General features: G+C 35.1%; 1 non-coding gene across 1 annotated transcript; it reads right to left on the bottom strand.

The window, feature by feature from the left end:
- Positions 1-9,433: 9,433 nt before the first annotated feature.
- Positions 9,434-9,540, bottom strand: LOC121218833 (small nucleolar RNA R71). The gene has a single exon (XR_005915309.1). It is a non-coding gene; the product is annotated as a small nucleolar RNA R71 (small nucleolar RNA).
- Positions 9,541-9,875: the final 335 nt, after the last annotated feature.

Below are 9,875 nucleotides of genomic sequence, written 5' to 3' on the forward strand. Positions count from 1 at the left end.
TTCGTGTTTTTAGTTATCCACAGAAAAATGGACAAGAAGAGATTTCTAATAGAGAAATTAAACAAATTATGGAAAAAGTGGTGAACCCAACTCGAAAAGATTGATCCACTAGATTGGATGAAGCTTTGTGGGATTATCATACGGCATTCAAAACACCATTAGGGATGTCACCTTTAAAGCTTGTTTTTGGGAAGCCATGTCACTTGCCTATTGAGTTAGAGCATAAAGCATTTTGGGCTATAAAAAGTTGAATATGGGCTGGAAAGCTGTTGGCCAGAATAGGTTGTTAGAACTGAATGAAATGGAAGAATTTCGGGCAACAGGTTTTCTTGTTCAACTCTAGGCTCAAATTGTTCCCTGGTAAATTAAAATCTCACTGGTCAGGTCCCTTTGGAGTAGCTCAAGTCTATCCTCATGGAGTTGTTGATGTCAAAGATACCTCCGAGATGTTTGAGCTAATAATTATATTTTCTATTTTTATTTTCCTTAATTGCTTTACTTTAATATCATTTTTATTATTAGTTATCTTTAATTATTTCATGTTGCTTCTATCTCTCTTTTTATCTTTAAGTAGTTCTTTCCATGATTTCTAGAGACAGAATGAAGTATGTGAACTTATCAGTTGTGCTACTAAAAGGAGTCTGCTACAACATTGCAAAAGAGACTTATGTCGTGACAAATTGGGAAATGGATGTTGAGGTACGAGGTAATATGGGTTGACCGAAAAAAAGAGTCCAAATGAGATATTTCTAGACAATTGGGCCCATTACCTCACTTGGGTAGCCCATGGTGGAAAAGCCAAAATTATTGTTTTAGGGCTAGGTCACTTTACAGTTCCCCCCAAAAATCCCTTTGTTTTTCCTTCCTCCATGCTACAAAAATCACTCTGCACATTTAATTTTCATGAACTGTCAACACATCTCATAATGGCAATTGTGAGGTTGGGTTGTCTGATACTCGTTGGCCCATTGGGAATTTGTTTCCCAAATATTTGGGCCTGTAACCTTTTTACTTTCCCTCCAAATTTCCATCACACCAAAGTTAGGTCATAGTTACCGGCCTCCCATCACTTACGTCATACCTCATTTACTCATTACTTTGTTGTCATTTTATTTTACCCTAACCTCATTAATTCTTTTACAAGTACCATATATTTTCTTTCTCTCCACGCTTATTTGGGTTTTCTTCAGACACTACAAACTTTCTTCTTCCTTTTCTACACAGACTTTTACCTTAACTTTCCACAATGGCTAGACGATCAACCCCTCAATCATTTGTTATGCCACCTCACATTTTCTTTAATACTGCAGTAGAAGAAAGGTAACAGAAAAACATCTCCAAGCGACCCTTTTGTTTGGAAAAAGGCTGCCTTCCATGGGATACGATGCTTCTATTTCTTCTATTGTCGAGCAACATGGATGGCAAATTTTTTGTTTGCATCTACAAGATGTCTAACCAAGATTGTTCGTGAGTTCTATGCTCTCTTTACATCCCCAAATACTACTTTTATATATGTGCGAGGAGTCTCGGTATTATTTTATGAGGACACGATTAATGCTCAATATGGTCTTTCTAATATCCAAGGTGAGCATACTGAGTTTACTGCAACCGTCACTACTGATGGGTTAACTCAGGTTCTTCAAGACCTATGTGTGATGGGAACTAAATGTACAGTGTCGAGGCAAGATTGTTACACTGTGGAAAGGGCATCTTTGAAGCCCAAGTGCAGGGTTCAGTGTCACTTCCTTAAGACGCGCCTACTCTCTTCTACCCATAACTTAACAGTTTTTAAAGAGTGGATGTTACTACCCTATTCCATCATGCAGGGTAGGAAAATTAACGTGGGTAATATTATATTCAACGAAGTACACTGGTGCACACAAAATAATGTTAGGATTTTGAACTTTCCCTCTTTAATCACCGCACTTTTCCAGCATGTTAATGTCTTAGTCTAAGCCAATGAGGATGTCATCCCAAATAAAGGGGCCATTACAAGATTGATTGTTGCAAATATTTTTGGGGAGGATTTTCCACGGTAAAAACCTCCTAGCTCAGCCTCAACATCCTTTATGCCAACCTTTTCCACTATAACAACCTCCGTGACTAACAGTTTATTCGAGTAACAAGTGCTTAATTTATTGGAGAAGTTACAGAAACAGAATATTCCTTTTGAAGCTCAGCAGCTTCAACTTGCTGCAGATTCGAAAAAGGTGCAGGACAAATTGGCTCTTTATTAGGCCTATGTGGAGAGGAGGGACTTTGCTCTGAAAAGGTCCCTTCAAAAAAATTTCACCAAGACAATGCCTACATTTCCTAATTTTCCTAAGAAATTGTAGCCAGTTGTAGCAGAAGAGGTTGGTGAAGCCCAGCCAACTGAGACAGACCATGCCACTACCGAGAAAGAAACTAAAGAACTAGAGGAAGAAACAGAGAAAATAGAATCAGCCAGTACCGCAACTGATTGTGAGGAAGAATAAGAAGCAAATCTCACACCTGCGCCACTAGTAGACAGCACTGCAGCTACTCCATCTCCTTTTACTGAACCTATAGTTGAACAGGATCGTGAGATCAATCAGATTATTAATGAAATCACTAAATCCGATGATGAACAAGAGGACGTGTCACTTCAATTATTGAAAAGGAAAATGCACTATAACACAGTGCATGTAAATCAACTCGCAGGACCGAATGAAGTAACTACACTCCGGTCCAAGCCAAGGAAGTTCTTTTCCCTTCTATACATCATGCATTTCATTTATTTTTCTATGACATTTTTTGTTGTATATTCGTACATGCATTGGGGATAATGCATCCCTTAGGTTTTGGGGTGTGTTGGGCATTTAGTATTTGCATTAAATAGTTAGTTGAGCATGTTTAAATTTTGGTTCACTTGTCAATCATTTTGCCATGGCACACATAATTGAAACGGTTTGTTTTGCCTATGATAAGTACAATCTTTACTTATAATGTTTGATGACGAGCTTAAATTCTTCAATACACCTCAAACATGTGATAGTGAATTAGGTGAATTTAGCTTAGGAAAGTTTCTTGAAAATTAACTCTTAAACATGAGATGTCCTAACCTCAATTAGTTTTGGACTATAGCGAGTGTTTTTGAATGAACTTAGGGACTTTTGAAGCCAAACTTAGTCAAATTGCCAAAGATTACTTAAATAAAAGACAGTATGCACTCCAAGGCTTAGAATTTCCAAGTAAGTCAGCATTACTTTGTTTGCTCCATCGTGCTGTTGACTAGAAAGATGAGTTTGACTAAGAGTGTGTAATGAAAAAAAAGGGAAGCACTCCACTGTAGTTACAAGTGTGAGTAGCTAAGGAGGTAATGTTTACTCCATCCACCTTCTAAGTTAAAAGCTTTAGCGTTAAGAGTGATTTTTATTTAAATTGTGACATGATAGAGTACTCGGTAATTCAGTGTTTGCTCCATTGTAATTATTGAGTCAAAGAATTTTGTGACATGCTACATCCCCTACATTAATTTGAAAAAAAAATAATATGAATAATATATATACATTTTGAGTAGGTTTAGAGCAACTTGAGTTTAAGTAACAAATGAACTAAGTGAATTAAGAGATACTTGCTATGGCCAGAAAACATATGTGAGCACTTAAGAAATTTTGTTTTTGGGATGATTTTTTTTGCACTACATTTGTTGAGCAAACCTCTAACACTTGAACAAGTTTTTGGAGAAAGAAGATTACTGAGAACTGATGTATATATTGTTCTTTGAGTAGACTACCAGTTCAAGGTGGTTATGTGCGATGGTTAAGTCTTGCATATATGCATTCATGCATATCTTGCATGAGGACAAACAATAACTCAGGTTTGAGGTGTGATAACTCTTGCAAAGAGTTATTTTTTATGGCTTTAGACTTGGTTAATTACTTGTACTTAGGTAAGTTTAGTTGCATTTTAGGATTTTTCACTAGTGTTTTTAGGAAATTGCATTAAAAGGCTTAGATTGTGCTTAAATGTTATTACATCTACTTCTAATTTTTTGTGAGAAGGATTTGTTTGTTAAGTGATAGGTACAGAACGAGGAAAAAAGTAAAGAAATGAAGGTTTGTCGTGGCAAAAGGTTGGAGAGTTTGCCAACACGAATGTTGTGGTAATGCTAAGAAGCGACCTAGTCAACATTTAACTGTTATCAGCCTTAATGTACGTGTACCAAAAAAATCAGCCTAAAAAAAGGAAAAATCATAAGACGATGTGTCTATCCTAAAGGAGGAGATATAAAACCCAAAAATAAAACCTGAAAAGGGGGCAGACGATTAAAGAGTCATTTTTGGAAGGAGAAATCCCTTAGATAAAAATATAGGGTAGCGGCTGTGACAAGGACGGAGACACAAAGGGGAAGACGATGGCAGTCTCTCCTGGTCACCGGAATACAATTCGTAGTCAGAGTTGTGGGCTGGACAGGCAAAAGCTATCTTCTTGAGTTCTACCTTTAATTATTTATTTTCTGTTCCGTAATCTGATTTAAGGAAACGATGTTGATTACTATTTTAAATATGGATTCTATTCACCAATCCATGAGCTAAATCTCATAGGTTTGGGATTACTTGATGGAACTTTTATTTCCATTATTGGCCACGGCTTAGATCAATTTTAATTTACTGTTTCATTCAATGGTATTTATGAATAGCGTGCGTGTAATCTCTAGACATGGGTGAATATGCAGCATGATTATAAAATTAATCTAATTCTGACAAGGTTAGGTTAGTTAGATCGAAATTGAATGATATGAACGAGTACTCAAATGAATACTCGTAGCAGACTCTAACATAGAGTAGTGTTCTATACCGAAAGGAGAAGAACAATAGTAGGAATCAAACTCAAAGCCTATAGACATATAGTGCCCTAGGTGAGGAAACTCAAGGCCCAGCTTTTGAAAGAAGCAGACCACAGTAGAACTATTTCGAGCAGTAGAACAAGACTGAACTTGCTAAGGCATTATTAGTTAATGAGGGTAGATTCTTAGTAATCCAAGCCTTACGATTCAGCATCGTAGATCCTTTAACCTTTTTTGTAGCATATCTATTTTCACATCCTTAGTTGTTGTTTACAAATTAGATACGTAATCATTCTCATAATTGCCATTTCATACTTACTCTTGTCTTACCATAGCATTTTCATTTATTTGTTAGAATTCACATATTTCACACATCAGTATTCCTTAATTATCTTTGTATTCTTTTTTTTATTTTTGCCATAGCATTAAACACACTCCTTTATAATAACTTGACCAATTTATACCTAACTGATCCATGTGGAGACGATCTCACTTATCACTTTATTACTTGATTCGATGTGTACACTTACACAATTCGCTTAGCATATTCACACGCGACAACAAGCCCTATATACGAAGCCTTACTAGAATTAGTATGCGAACCCCTTCCTATTTTGCATGTGAACCCTTTATTGCATGCGAGCTGAATTGAATGGAAGTTAGTTTAAAAAGTTTCGTGTAAGAACTTATACATTATCCCACTGCACAATTAATAATTTAAGCATACTTTATGATTGAACATTATGGTGTGACAGAGGTTAGGTTGGGTGTTAATGGAGAGTCACTTAGGTGGCTAATGTGGTGTTCCGTAGCTCAAATTCAGTAACCAGATCGAGTATGGGGTGTTACAAAGATGGCGAGGCTAAGCTGTAAAAAGTATATAGGTTCAAAAAGGTAGAACCCTCAATAAAACCCTCAAGGACTGTGGAGAGTTGTTTATGCCCATGAGAAATGTTAGGGTCCTATTATAAAAAATGATGAATTCTATTGTGGAACTTATCAGTGCTCAGACTGAAGTAAGGTTTGACAAGCTTATGATAGAGTTGGTCAATAAGAAGCAGGGAATAGGGGTTGGTTCTAATCAGTAGAGGTTGGTCTCCTTTCTTTATTGGTGTTATGAATCTGACTATTTTATCTTGGAATTGTCAAGGGTGTGCTAACAGTACATTTCCACGTATTTTCTAGGAATACAATCAGAAATTTAAGCCTGATATAGTGGGTCTTTTCAAGACAAGAGTTAGTGGCGGTAAGGCAGATGCGATTATTGCTAAATTGGGATTCCAGTATTACCATCGCGTAAAGGCTATTGGCTTTTCTGGAGGTATTTGGGTTGGGTGGAAGGATTCTGTTAGAGTTGAAATTGTTTGTAATCACCTCTAATTTTCTATGATTCGGATTTCATATCACTTTTTGAATGACTATTTTGGTTTTATTTGTTTATGGTGTTATAGTATACCTAAAGATCAATCATGAGATAATTGTAATTACATACTTGCTTTACCTTGTTTATTAATATAAGGCATTTCTATTATTATTTCAGTTTCTTTTTCTGTGTATGTAAATAAACTCAATTGTAATAAAGTTCTAAGAAAAATATGATTATTATTAAAAGGTCATTAATCAAGTATTATTGTGGGCTTGGACAACAATAATTAATTGAGACTAATGTGTAGTTGATTGATGACAAAGTGTTGTCATTGACATAAGGATGTCAAAATCAATACATGAGTATGTTCTAGAGAACAAAATATTAGACTGAGCCGCTTTGAGTATTTTCTTGGATTATTATGTAATAGTCACAACATTACTCATAGTGATAACTATGTATATGCTTCTCATATTTGAAATCATCATTATCTCAACATCGTGAATCGTATATTTTAATACAGTCAAATGTCTTTCATAACAGGTTGTACTGAAAAGACTAGTGTTGGGTATGCCACAATCTATGCAGTGGTATATGGTTGATCAATATAGGATTTGTCCCTGCTACATAATGGGAGAAATATCTTAGGCCACTTGATTGAGTGAGACTAGAAATGAATGCCTAGAAACATAGAAATTTACAAATTTTTACATACCCTTTTTAACTTAAAATCACATGGTTTCGATAAAATTATTGTCGAAAAAATAATTAATTTTTACAAAATAATTAAAGTGCACTTAAAATATGAACATTTTGAATTTTAGTTAATTTTATAATTAATTTTGATGAATTTTGGTTATTTTCGACAGATTTTCACAACGGGTGGAAAATGGCTTGGCAGACACTGCTAGAAGCATAAAACCGAGAAGAAATTTGAAGCATCGAGGCAAACTAAATTTCAGCCTAAGAAAGTCCAAAATTATATGTATTAATTCATAATATAATTAATCTTAATTTATATCCAATTTAATTTGGGTTAATAAATTATTATTAATTAATTATGAAAAATGGTCCAATTGAACTAAAACGAGTGAACCGAACCGACCAAGAAATGGATAGCCCAAAAATCGTCCCAAGAGCTTACCCAAATCAGCTTATTAGCTGATTATTTAATCTTGCAAAGAGGCCGTTGAAGACTTCTTCAAGTTGCATTCAAACCCTTCCACAATTGGTGGCTTTATAGATTTGCCCCAAGCCTAAATTAGCAAAGTTGAAACTATCAACCTTGCCACATGTGTGGCCGGCCAAAGGAGGGCTCTTTGGCTGATAATTTTAGCTATTTTTAGCAGCCCTCCTCAGCTATAAAAACCCCCTTAGGCTGGTCATTTGAAAAACACACCTCAAGCATTCACATCTTTCCTCTCTTCTCTCCACTTTCTCCCTTCTTTCCATTCCAAAATTCCCTTGTTCTTTTTCCGATTTCTCCTCTTAGGAAAAGGGCATTCATTAGCTATTTGGAGTAGCAATTAAGTGTTCATAGCAGCTTTTGGTCGACGAAGACAATAGATAAGGAAGAACGGAGCAACTAGTCAAGCCACGAAAAATCACCGGATTTGATTCTTGTTCCCTATCTCTTTAATTTTTGTTGTTGTTATGCTGAACATATCTATAAATATTTATGTTGTTGGAATGGTTAATTTAATCAATTTAGCTTGAATTTAATTCGGGTTAGGTTGATTGCATTTTGTTTGTTAAAATTATTAAAATTGTGTTTATGTTGTTATAGGCCTCAGTAAGTGCTTGATTAAGTAAAATCATGACTAAGTTATTCTTGCATTACAATTATTAGGTAACTAATGAATTAATTATTTAAATGGATTGAAATTGTAATTAATGGACACAGTACTTAATCAGTGCATGTTTAATCATCTAAGGCAGCTGAGGGTTAGATTAGCAACGGTATCTGACGATACATTTGCCTTGCATAACTTGCAAGATTATTGTGATTAAACTGTTTCAATGTAAGGATACTTTTTTACCTCACATAGTCTTTTATGTGCTTATTAAATCGAGTTAATTGTTTGAATTGACATAGGGATATGTACAAGAGATTATTTCGATTTAATAAGTACGTATGTGCAATAACATATTTGCCTATTAGGATTTGTTTAATCGGTTGAACTGACATAGGGATATACTCAAGAGATAAATGGATTTTGATAGGTGAGTATGTTCATAAGTTAGAAAATTACCGAGTTGCCGTGAACTTATTCGTAACAATATAAACATGAGTTTAATAATTCTAAGTTAAGAAATGTCATTAATCTAACAAAATTATGTCATCTTCATTAAAATCATATTTTGAAATCGTGCATTTGAGATTTATCTATTTAGTTTACTAAGTTTAAAATCTTAGTTTTTAATCACCCTCTTCAAGAAAATATTTTTTCACCAAATTGTTTTAAATAGCATTCATAAATAATTATTTTCACAGCCCCTATGGGTACGATAACTCGACATTTACTTGTCACTTTACTACTTGCTGCAATTGTGTACACTTGCACATTTCCATCGTTCCAAGTTTTTGGCGCCGTTGCCGGGGACTGTGTTTTAAAAAAGTCATTATTTGTGAAGTTGTTAGTTTTGCATTTTGGTTTATTTTTCTGTTCAAATTTTAACTTAGTTAATTTTTTCTGTGATTATTTCAGGTGTTTATGAGTATTGACCGAATCATCAATTTACTCTCTATAGACTCTGAGATTGAACGAACTTTTCGACAACGAAGAAGACAAGCAAGTCCGAGAATGACTGAAGAGATGAACTTCAAAAATTTAAATCAAGGAAACAGAGCAAACCTTGCTCAAAATCCTATCCTTATTTTTGATGATAGGGATAAAGCTTTAAGACAGTATGTTGTGCTAGTATTTCATGATCTTAATCCGGGTATTAGAAGACCCAAAATTGAGGCACAATAAAAGTTGAAGCCAGTCATGTTTCAGATGCTTCAGACGGTGGGTCAATTCAGTGGAATGCCTACCGAAAATCCTCACCTACACTTAAGACTGTTTATGGAGGTGAGCGATTCTTTCAAGTTAGCCTAAGTACCCAAAGATGCATTACGATTGAAGTTGTTCCCATATTCACTAAGGGACAGAGCTCGAGCTTGGTTGAACTCATTACCACCAAACTCAATTTCAACATGGCAAGATTTAGCCGAAAATTTCCTTATGAAGTATTTCCCGCCGAGCACTAATGCTAAGTTGAGGAACGAGATCACTTCTTTCCAACAAATGGATGATGATTCATTGTACGAGGCATAGGAAAGGTACAAAGAATTATTACAGAAGTGCCCTCATCATGGAATCCCATATTGCATACACCTTGAGACATTTTATAATGGTCTCAATGCTCACACGAGAATGGTAGTGGACGCTTCTGCTAATGGTGCTCTCCTTTTTAAGTCTTATAATGAGATTTATGAAATCATTGAGAGGAATGCCAGCAACAATTATCAATAGCCAACCAATCGAGTAGCATCAGGAAGACGAGTCACTAAAATACATGAAGTAAACCTCTTACTTCACTAGCATCTCAAGCATCATCAATATCCTCAATGTTAAAAAATCTTACTACTAATGGGTGTAATAGTTTTATAGCACAGCCACTGAATCAATTTGAAAATATAGCTTGTGTTTATTG

This window comes from Gossypium hirsutum, chromosome D06 (genome assembly GCF_007990345.1).
Source record: "Gossypium hirsutum isolate 1008001.06 chromosome D06, Gossypium_hirsutum_v2.1, whole genome shotgun sequence".
NCBI lineage: Eukaryota > Viridiplantae > Streptophyta > Magnoliopsida > Malvales > Malvaceae > Gossypium > Gossypium hirsutum.